Source organism: Oncorhynchus nerka, linkage group LG3 (assembly GCF_034236695.1).
Source record: "Oncorhynchus nerka isolate Pitt River linkage group LG3, Oner_Uvic_2.0, whole genome shotgun sequence".
Lineage (NCBI taxonomy): Eukaryota > Metazoa > Chordata > Actinopteri > Salmoniformes > Salmonidae > Oncorhynchus > Oncorhynchus nerka.
Genome location: NC_088398.1, coordinates 67,355,644 through 67,368,219, shown reverse-complemented (window position 1 = coordinate 67,368,219; position 12,576 = coordinate 67,355,644). Strand labels below are relative to the sequence as shown.

The window sequence follows — 12,576 nt, the reverse complement described above, 5'->3', positions numbered from 1 at the left end:
TAGGAGAAAGGAAGCAGACCGGAGACATGAGGAGATTAAAAGGAGATGGATGATTGGAAGAAAGGAGGGAGGGAAAAGAGGAGGAGTGAGAGGGAGGGATTGGAGAAACATAATAGGCATGTAAACAATCATCTCCATAAGAGAGTAGGCTGAGCATGCTGCCACAGAACACGTGGAGCAGCCCTCAACAACAAAGAGCTCTGTGAGACAGGCATGTGTGTGTGGGAGAGAGAGAGAGAAATCTTGAAAGGAATTTCCTAGCCTGGTTGTAGGGTGTAATGACTGTGGCTTCCCGAGGTAATTGTCTATTCATTTATGCAATCATCACCAACACTACCACCTGACTACAGAGGTCCACAAACCAGTCTCCATAACCCCTAGCACCGCTGTCTCATTTCACCTTTACCCTTTGACCTTTATGTGTGTGTACATTCAGCAGATATGCACAAAGGAACAAAAGAGACAGGGAGAGGAGACGGACATAGACAGGGAGAGGAGACGGACGTAGACAGGGAAAGGAGACGGACATAGACAGGGAGAGGAGACGGACATAGACAGGGAAAGGAGAAGGACATAGACAGGGACATAGACAGGGAAAGGAGACGGACATAGACAGGGAAAGGAGACGGACATAGACAGGGAAAGGAGGACATAGACAGGGAAAGGAGACGGACATAGACAGGGAAAGGAGACGGACATAGACAGGGAAAGGAGACGGACATAGACAGGGAAAGGAGACGGACATAGACAGGGAAAGGAGACGGACATAATCAGGGAAAGGAGACGGACATAGACAGGGACATAGACAGGGAAAGGAGACGGACATAGACAGGGAGAGGAGACGGACATAGACAGGGAGAGGAGACAGACATAGACAGGGAGAGGAGACGGACATAGACAGGGAGAGGAGACGGACATAGACAGGGAAAGGAGACGGACATAGACAGGGAAAGGAGACGGACATAGACAGGGACATAGACAGGGAGAGGAGACGGACATAGACATGGACATAGACAGGGAAAGGAGACGGACATAGACAGGGACATAGACAGGGAAAGGAGACGGACATAGACAGGGACATAGACAGGGACATAGACAGGGAAAGGAGAAGGACATAGACAGGGAAAGGAGACGGACATAGACAGGGAAACGAGACGGACATAGACAGGGAGAGGAGACGGACATAGACAGGGAGAGGAGACGGACATAGACAGGGAAAGGAGACGGACATAGACAGGGAAAGGAGACGGACATAGACAGGGAGAGGAGACGGACATAGACAGGGAAAGGAGACGGACATAGACAGAGAAAGGATAAGGACATAGACAGGGAAACGAGACGGACATAGACAGGGAAAGGAGACGGACATAGACAGGGAGAGGAGACGGACATAGACAGGGAAAGGAGACGGACATAGACAGGGAGAGGAGACGGACATAGACAGGGAGAGGAGACGGACATAGACAGGGAGAGGAGACGGACATAGACAGGGAAAGGAGACGGACATAGACAGGGAAAGGAGACGGACATAGACAGGGAGAGGAGACGGACATAGACAGGGAAAAGAGACGGACATAGACAGAGAAAGGAGAAGGACATAGACAGGGAAACGAGACGGACATAGACAGGGAAAGGAGACGGACATAGACAGGGAGAGGAGACGGACATAGACAGGGAAAGGAGACGGACATAGACAGGGAGAGGAGACGGACATAGACAGGGAGAGGAGACGGACATAGACAGGGAGAGGAGACGGACATAGACAGGGAGAGGAGATGGACATAGACAGGGAAAGGAGACGGACATAGACAGGGAAAGGAGACGGACATAGACAGGGAGATAGACAGGGAAAGGAGACGGACATAGACAGGGACATAGACAGGGACATAGACAGGGACATAGACAGGGAAAGGAGACGGACATAGACAGGGAGAGGAGACGGACATAGACAGGGAAAGGAGAAGGACATAGACAGGGACATAGACAGGGAAAGGAGACGGACATAGACAGGGAAAGGAGACGGACATAGACAGGGAAAGGAGGACATAGACAGGGAAAGGAGACGGACATAGACAGGGAAAGGAGACGGACATAGACAGGGAAAGGAGACGGACATAGACAGGGAAAGGAGACGGACATAGACAGGGAAAGGAGACGGACATAATCAGGGGAAAGGAGACGGACATAGACAGGGACATAGACAGGAAAGGAGACGGACATAGACAGGGAGAGGAGACGGACATAGACAGGGAGAGGAGACAGACATAGACAGGGGGAGAGGAGACGGACATAGACAGGGAGAGGAGACGGACATAGACAGGGAAAGGAGACGGACATAGACAGGGAAAGGAGACGGACATAGACAGGGACATAGACAGGGAGAGGAGACGGACATAGACATGGACATAGACAGGGAAAGGAGACGGACATAGACAGGGACATAGACAGGGAAAGGAGACGGACATAGACAGGGACAAAGACAGGGACATAGACAGGGAAAGGAGAAGGACATAGACAGGGAAAGGAGACGGACATAGACAGGGAAACGAGACGGACATAGACAGGGAGAGGAGACGGACATAGACAGGGGAGAGGAGACGGACATAGACAGGGAAAGGAGACGGACATAGACAGGGAAAGGAGACGGACATAGACAGGGAGAGGAGACGGACATAGACAGGGAAAGGAGACGGACATAGACAGGAAAGGATACGGACATAGACAGGGAAACGAGACGGACATAGACAGGGAAAGGAGACGGACATAGACAGGGAGAGGAGACGGACATAGACAGGGAAAGGAGACGGACATAGACAGGAGAAAGGAGACGGACATAGACAGGGAGAGGAGACGGACATAGACAGGGAGAGGAGACGGACATAGACAGGGAAAGGAGACGGACATAGACAGGGAAAGGAGACGGACATAGACAGGGAGAGAGAGAGACGGACATAGACAGGGAAAAGAGACGGACATAGACAGAGAAAGGAGAAGGACATAGACAGGGAAACGAGACGGACATAGACAGGGAAAGGAGACGGACATAGACAGGGAGAGGAGACGGACATAGACAGGGAAAGGAGACGGACATAGACAGGGAGAGGAGACGGACATAGACAGGGAGAGGAGACGGACATAGACAGGGAGAGGAGACGGACATAGACAGGGAGAGGAGATGGACATAGACAGGGAAAGGAGACGGACATAGACAGGGAAAGGAGACGGACATAGACAGGGAGATAGACAGGGAAAGGAGACGGACATAGACAGGGACATAGACAGGGACATAGACAGGGACATAGACAGGGAAAGGAGACGGACATAGACAGGGACATAGACAGGGAAACGAGACGGACATAGCCAGTGAGAGGAGACAGACATAGACAGGGAGAGGAGACGGACATAGACAGGGAAAGGAGACGGACATAGACAGGGAAAGGAGACGGACATAGACAGGGAGAGGAGACGGACATAATCAGGGAAAGGAGACGGACATAGACAGGGACATAGACAGGGAAAGGAGACGGACATAGACAGGGAAAGGAGACGGACATAGACAGGGAAAGGAGAAGGACATAGACAGGGAGAGGAGACGGACATAGACAGGGAGAGGAGACGGACATAATCAGGGAAAGGAGACGGACATAGACAGGGACATAGACAGGGAAAGGAGACGGACATAGACAGGGAAAGGAGACGGACATAGACAGGGAAAGGAGAAGGACATAGACAGGGAAAGGAGACGGACATAGACAGGGAAAGGAGACGGACATAGACAGGGAAAGGAGACGGACATAGACAGGGAGAGGAGACAGACATAGACAGGGAGAGGAGACGGACATAGACAGGGAGAGGAGACGGACATAGACAGGGAAAGGAGACGGACATAGACAGGGAAAGGAGACGGACATAGACAGGGAAACGAGACGGACATAGACAGGGAGAGGAGACGGACATAGACAGGGAGAGGAGACGGACATAGACAGGGAGAGGAGACGGACATAGACAGGGAAACAAGACAGACATAGACAGGGAGAGGAGACGGACATAGACAGTGAAACAAGAAAGACATAGACAGGGAGAGGAGATGGACATAGACAGGGAAACAAGACAGACATAGACAGGGAGAGGAGACGGACATAGACAGGGAAACAAGACAGACATAGACAGGGAGAGGAGACGGACATAGACAGGGAAACAAGACAGACATAGACAGGGAGAGGAGACGGACATAGACAGGGAAACAAGACGGACATAGACAGGGAGAGGAGACGGACATAGACAGGGAAACAAGACGGACATAGACAGGGAGAGGAGACGGACATAGACAGGGAAAGGAGACGGACATAGACAGGGAGAGGAGACGGACATAGACAGGGAGAGGAGACGGACATAGACAGGGAAAGGAGACGGACATAGACAGGGAGAGGAGACGGACATAGACAGGGAAAAGAGACGGACATAGACAGAGAAAGGAGAAGGACATAGACAGGGAAACGAGACGGACATAGACAGGGAAAGGAGACGGACATAGACAGGGAGAGGAGACGGACATAGACAGGGAAAGGAGACGGACATAGACAGGGAGAGGAGACGGACATAGACAGGGAGAGGAGACGGACATAGACAGGGAGAGGAGACGGACATAGACAGGGAGAGGAGATGGACATAGACAGGGAAAGGAGACGGACATAGACAGGGAAAGGAGACGGACATAGACAGGGAGATAGACAGGGAAAGGAGACGGACATAGACAGGGACATAGACAGGGACATAGACAGGGACATAGACAGGGAAAGGAGACGGACATAGACAGGGACATAGACAGGGAAACGAGACGGACATAGACAGTGAGAGGAGACAGACATAGACAGGGAGAGGAGACGGACATAGACAGGGAAAGGAGACGGACATAGACAGGGAAAGGAGATGGACATAGACAGGGAGAGGAGACGGACATAATCAGGGAAAGGAGACGGACATAGACAGGGACATAGACAGGGAAAGGAGAAGGACATAGACAGGGAGAGGAGACGGACATAGACAGGGAGAGGAGACGGACATAATCAGGGAAAGGAGACGGACATAGACAGGGACATAGACAGGGAAAGGAGACGGACATAGACAGGGAAAGGAGACGGACATAGACAGGAGAGAAAGGAGAAGGACATAGACAGGGAAAGGAGACGGACATAGACAGGGAAAGGAGACAGGGACATAGACAGGGAAAGGAGGGACATAGACAGGGAAAGGAGACGGACATAGACAGGGAAAGGAGACGGACATAACAGGGAAAGGAGACGGACATAGACAGGGACATAGACAGGGAAAGGAGACGGACATAGACAGGGAGAGGAGACGGACATAGACAGGGAGAGGAGACAGACATAGACAGGGAGAGGGAGACGGACATAGACAGGGAGAGGAGACGGACATAGACAGGGAAAAAGGAGACGGACATAGACAGGGAAAGGAGACGGACATAGACAGGGAAACGAGACGGACATAGACAGGGAGAGGAGACGGACATAGACAGGGAGAGGAGACGGACAAAGACAGGGAGAGGAGACGGACATAGACAGGGAAACAAGACAGACATAGACAGGGAGAGGAGACGGACATAGACAGTGAAACAAGAAAGACATAGACAGGGAGAGGAGATGGACATAGACAGGGAAACAAGACAGACATAGACAGGGAGAGGAGACGGACATAGACAGGGAAACAAGACAGACATAGACAGGGAGAGGAGACGGACATAGACAGGGAAACAAGACAGACATAGACAGGGAGAGGAGACGGACATAGACAGGGAAACAAGACGGACATAGACAGGGAGAGGAGACGGACATAGACAGGGAAACAAGACGGACATAGACAGGGAGAGGAGACGGACATAGACAGGGAAAGGAGACGGACATAGACAGGGAGAGGAGACGGACATAGACAGGGAGAGGAGACGGACATAGACAGGGAAACAAGACGGACATAGACAGGGAGAGGAGACGGACATAGACAGGGAAAGGAGACGGACATAGACAGGGAGAGGAGACGGACATAGACAGGGAGAGGAGACGGACATAGACAGGGAAACAAGACGGACATAGACAGGGAGAGGAGACGGACATAGACAGGGAAAGGAGACGGACATAGACAGGGAGAGGAGACGGACATAGACAGGGAGAGGAGACGGACATAGACAGGGACATAGACAGGGAGAGGAGACGGACATAGACAGGGAGAGGAGACGGACATAGACAGGGACATAGACAGGGAGAGGAGACGGACATAGACATGGACATAGACAGGGAAAGGAGACGGACATAGACAGGGACATAGACAGGGAAAGGAGACGGACATAGACAGGGACATAGACAGGGACATAGACAGGGAAAGGAGAAGGACATAGACAGGGACATAGACAGGGAAAGGAGACGGACATAGACAGGGACATAGACAGGGAAAGGAGACGGACATAGACAGGGACATAGACAGGGACATAGACAGGGAAAGGAGACGGACATAGACAGGGACATAGACAGGGAAACGAGACGGACATAGACAGTGAGAGGAGACAGACATAGACAGGGAGAGGAGACGGACATAGACAGGGAAAGGAGACGGACATAGACAGGGAAAGGAGACGGACATAGACAGGGAAAGGAGACGGACATAGACAGGGAGAGGAGACGGACATAGACAGGGAGAGGAGACGGACATAGACAGGGAGAGGAGACGGACATAGACAGGGAGAGGAGATGGACATAGACAGGGAGAGGAGACGGACATAGACAGGGAAAGGAGACGGACATAGACAGGGAGACAGACAGGGAAAGGAGACGGACATAGACAGGGACATAGACAGGGGAGACAGGGACATAGACAGGGAAAGGAGACGGACATAGACAGGGACATAGACAGGGAAAGGAGACGGACATAGACAGGGAAAGGAGACAGACATAGACAGGGAGAGGAGACGGACATAGACAGGGAAAGGAGACGGACATAGACAGGGAAAGGAGACGGACATAGACAGGAAACAGGGAAAGGAGACGGACATAACAGGGAGACGGACATAGACAGGGACATAGACAGGGAAAGGAGACGGACATAGACAGGGAGACAGGGAGAGGAGACGGACATAGACAGGGAGAGGAGACGGACATAGACAGGGAAACAAGACGGACATAGACAGGGAGAGGAGACGGACATAGACAGGGAAAGGAGACGGACATAGACAGGGAGAGGAGACGGACATAGACAGGGAGAGGAGACGGACATAGACAGGAAACAAGACGGACATAGACAGGGAGAGGAGACGGACATAGACAGGGAAAGGAGACGGACATAGACAGGGAGAGGAGACGGACATAGACAGGGAGAGGAGACGGACATAGACAGGGACATAGACAGGGAGAGGAGACGGACATAGACAGGGAGAGGAGACGGACATAGACAGGGACATAGACAGGGAGAGGAGACGGACATAGACATGGACATAGACAGGGAAAGGAGACGGACATAGACAGGGACATAGACAGGGAAAGGAGACGGACATAGACAGGGACATAGACAGGGACATAGACAGGGAAAGGAGAAGGACATAGACAGGGACATAGACAGGGAAAGGAGACGGACATAGACAGGGACATAGACAGGGAAAGGATACGGACATAGACAGGGACATAGACAGGGACATAGACAGGGAAAGGAGATGGACATAGACAGGGACATAGACAGGGAAACGAGACGGACATAGACAGTGAGAGGAGACAGACATAGACAGGGAGAGGAGACGGACATAGACAGGGAGAGGAGACGGACATAGACAGGGAGAGGAGACGGACATAGACAGGGAAAGGAGACGGACATAGACAGGGAGAGGAGACGGACATAGACAGGGAGAGGAGACGGACATAGACAGGGAGAGGAGACGGACATAGACAGGGAGAGGAGATGGACATAGACAGGGAAAGGAGACGGACATAGACAGGGAAAGGAGACGGACATAGACAGGGAGATAGACAGGGAAAGGAGACGGACATAGACAGGGACATAGACAGGGACATAGACAGGGACATAGACAGGGAAAGGAGACGGACATAGACAGGGACATAGACAGGGAAACGAGACGGACATAGACAGTGAGAGGAGACAGACATAGACAGGGAGAGGAGACGGACATAGACAGGGAAAGGAGACGGACATAGACAGGGAAAGGAGACGGACATAGACAGGGAGAGGAGACGGACATAATCAGGGAAAGGAGACGGACATAGACAGGGACATAGACAGGGAAAGGAGACGGACATAGACAGGGAAAGGAGACGGACATAATCAGGGAAAGGAGACGGACATAGACAGGGACATAGACAGGGAAAGGAGACGGACATAGACAGGGAGAGGAGACGGACATAGACAGGGAGAGGAGACAGACATAGACAGGGAGAGGAGACGGACATAGACAGGGAGAGGAGACGGACATAGACAGGGAAAGGAGACGGACATAGACAGGGAAAGGAGACGGACATAGACAGGGAAACGAGACGGACATAGACAGGGAGAGGAGACGGACATAGACAGGGAGAGGAGACGGACATAGACAGGGAGAGGAGACGGACATAGACAGGGAAACAAGACAGACATAGACAGGGAGAGGAGACGGACATAGACAGTGAAACAAGAAAGACATAGACAGGGAGAGGAGATGGACATAGACAGGGAAACAAGACAGACATAGACAGGGAGAGGAGACGGACATAGACAGGGAAACAAGACAGACATAGACAGGGAGAGGAGACGGACATAGACAGGGAAACAAGACGGACATAGACAGGGAGAGGAGACGGACATAGACAGGGAAACAAGACGGACATAGACAGGGAGAGGAGACGGACATAGACAGGGAAAGGAGACGGACATAGACAGGGAGAGGAGACGGACATAGACAGGGAGAGGAGACGGACATAGACAGGGAGAGGAGACGGACATAGACAGGGAAACAAGACGGACATAGACAGGGAGAGGAGACGGACATAGACAGGGAAAGGAGACGGACATAGACAGGGAGAGGAGACGGACATAGACAGGGAGAGGAGACGGACATAGACAGAGACATAGACAGGGAGAGGAGACGGACATAGACAGGGAGAGGAGACGGACATAGACAGGGACATAGACAGGGAGAGGAGACGGACATAGACATGGACATAGACAGGGAAAGGAGACGGACATAGACAGGGACATAGACAGGGAAAGGAGACGGACATAGACAGGGACATAGACAGGGACATAGACAGGGAAAGGAGAAGGACATAGACAGGGACATAGACAGGGAAAGGAGACGGACATAGACAGGGACATAGACAGGGAAAGGATACGGACATAGACAGGGACATAGACAGGGACATAGACAGGGAAGGAGACGGACATAGACAGGGAAATAGACAGGGAAAGAGACGGACATAGACAGGAGAGGAGACAGACATAGACAGGGAGAGGAGACGGACATAGACAGGGAGAGGAGACGGACATAGACAGGGAAAGGAGACGGACATAGACAGGGAAAGGAGACGGACATAGACAGGGAAAGGAGACGGACATAATCAGGGAAAGGAGACGGACATAGACAGGGACATAGACAGGGAAAGGAGACGGACATAGACAGGGAAAGGAGACGGACATAGACAGGGAAAGGAGAAGGACATAGACAGGGAGAGGAGACGGACATAGACAGGGAGAGGAGACGGACATAGACAGGGACATAGACAGGGAAGGAGACGGACATAGACAGGGAAAGGAGACGGACATAGACAGGGAAAGGAGACGGACATAGACAGGGAAAGGAGACGGACATAGACAGGGAAAGGAGACGGACATAGACAGGGAAAGGAGACGGACATAGACAGGGAAAGGAGACGGACATAGACAGGGAAAGGAGACGGACATAGACAGGGAAGGGAAAGGAGACGGACATAGACAGGGAAAGGAGACGGACATAGACAGGGAAAGGAGACGGACATAGACAGGGACATAGACAGGGAAAGGAGACGGACATAGACAGGAGAGGAGACGGACATAGACAGGGAAGGAGACGGACATAGACAGGGAAGAGGAGACGGACATAGACAGGGAGAGGAGACGGACATAGACAGGGAAAGGAGACGGACATAGACAGGGAAGGAGACGGACATAGACAGGGAGAGGAGACGGACATAGACAGGAGAGGAGACGGACATAGACAGGGAGAGGAGACGGACATAGACAGGGAGAGGAGACGGACATAGACAGGGAAAGGAGACGGACATAGACAGGGAGAGGAGACGGACATAGACAGGGAAACAAGACAGACATAGACAGGGAGAGGAGACGGACATAGACAGGGAAACAAGAAAGACATAGACAGGGAGAGGAGACGGACATAGACAGGGAAACAAGACAGACATAGACAGGGAGAGGAGACGGACATAGACAGGGAAACAAGACAGACATAGACAGGGAGAGGAGACGGACATAGACAGGGAAAGGAGACGGACATAGACAGGGAGAGGAGACGGACATAGACAGGGAAAGGAGACGGACATAGACAGGGAAAGGAGACGGACATAGACAGGGAAAGGAGACGGACATAGACAGGGAAAGGAGACGGACATAGACAGGGAAAGGAGGACATAGACAGGGAAAGGAGACGGACATAGACAGGGGAGGAGACGGACATAGACAGGGAGAGGAGGGACATAGACAGGGAAAGGAGACGGACATAGACAGGGACATAGAGGGAAAGGAGACGGACATAGACAGGGAAAGGAGACGGACATAGACAGGGAGAGGAGACGGACATAGACAGGGAGAGGAGACGGACATAGACAGGGGAGAGGAGACGGACATAGACAGGGAAGGAGACGGACATAGACAGGGGGACATAGACAGGGAAAGGAGACGGACATAGACAGGGAGAGGAGACGGACATAGACAGGGAAAGGAGACGGACATAGACAGGGAAAGGAGACGGACATAGACAGGGAAAGGAGACGGACATAGACAGGGAAAGGAGACGGACATAGACAGGGAGAGGAGACGGACATAGACAGGGAGAGGAGAAAGACATAGACAGGAGAGGAGACGGACATAGACAGGGAGAGGAGACGGACATAGACAGGGAGAGGAGACGGACATAGACAGGGAAGAGGGAGACAGGGAGAGGAGACAGGGACATAGACAGGAGAGGAGACGGACATAGACAGGGACATAGACAGGAGAGGACATAGACAGGGACATAGACAGGGACATAGACAGGGAAAGGAGAGGACATAGACAGGGAGAGGAGACGGACATAGACAGGGAAAGGAGACGGACATAGACAGGGAGGAGGGACATAGACAGGGAAAGGAGACGGACATAGACAGGGAGAGGAGACGGACATAGACAGGGAGAGGAGACGGACATAGACAGGGAAAGGAGACGGACATAGACAGGGAAAGGAGACGGACATAGACAGGAGAGGAGACGGACATAGACAGGGAGGAGGACATAGACAGGGAGAAAGGAGACGGACATAGACAGGGAAAGGAGACGGACATAGACAGGGAAAGGAGACGGACATAGACAGGGAAAGGAGACGGACATAGACAGGGAGAGGAGACGGACATAGACAGGGAGAGGAGATGGACATAGACAGGGAAGGAGACGGAGACAGGGACATAGACAGGGAAAGGAGACGGACATAGACAGGGAAAGGAGACGGACATAGACAGGGAAAAGAGGACATAGACAGGGACATAGACAGGGAGAGAGACGGACATAGACAGGGAAAGGACGGACATAGACAGGGACATAGACAGGGACATAGACAGGGAAAGGAGACGGACATAGACAGGGACATAGACAGGGAAAGGAGACGGACATAGACAGGGAAGAGGAGACAGACATAGACAGGGAGAGGAGACGGACATAGACAGGGAGAGGAGACGGACATAGACAGGGAGACGGACAAGGAGACGGACATAGACAGGGAAAGGAGACGGACATAGACAGGGAAAGGAGACGGACATAGACAGGGACATAGACAGGGAAAGGAGACGGACATAGACAGGGAAAGAGAGATAGACAGGGGGGAAAGGAGAAGGACATAGACAGGGAAAGGAGACGGACATAGACAGGGAGAGGAGGGACATAGACAGGGAAAGGAGACGGACATAGACAGGGACAGGGAGAGGAGACGGACATAGACAGGGAGAGGAGACGGACATAGACAGGGAAAGGAGACGGACATAGACAGGGAGAGGAGACGGACATAGACAGGGAAAGGAGACGGACATAGACAGGGACGGACATAGACAAGGAGACGGACATAGACAGGGAAAGGAGACGGACATAATCAGGAAAGGAGACGGACATAGACAGGGACATAGACAGGGAAAGGAGACGGACATAGACAGGGAGAGGAGACGGACATAGACAGGGAGAGGAGACAGACATAGACAGGGAGAGGAGACGACATAGACATAGACAGGACATAACAGGAAAGGAGACGGACATAGACAGGGAAAGGAGACGGACATAGACAGGGAAAGGAGA

The 12,576-nt window shown here is 52.3% G+C and overlaps 1 protein-coding gene across 1 annotated transcript in view; it reads right to left on the bottom strand.

The window, feature by feature from the left end:
- Positions 1–12,576, bottom strand: part of LOC115126000 (unconventional myosin-XVI-like) — a 344,854-nt gene that overhangs the window by 122,562 nt on the left and 209,716 nt on the right.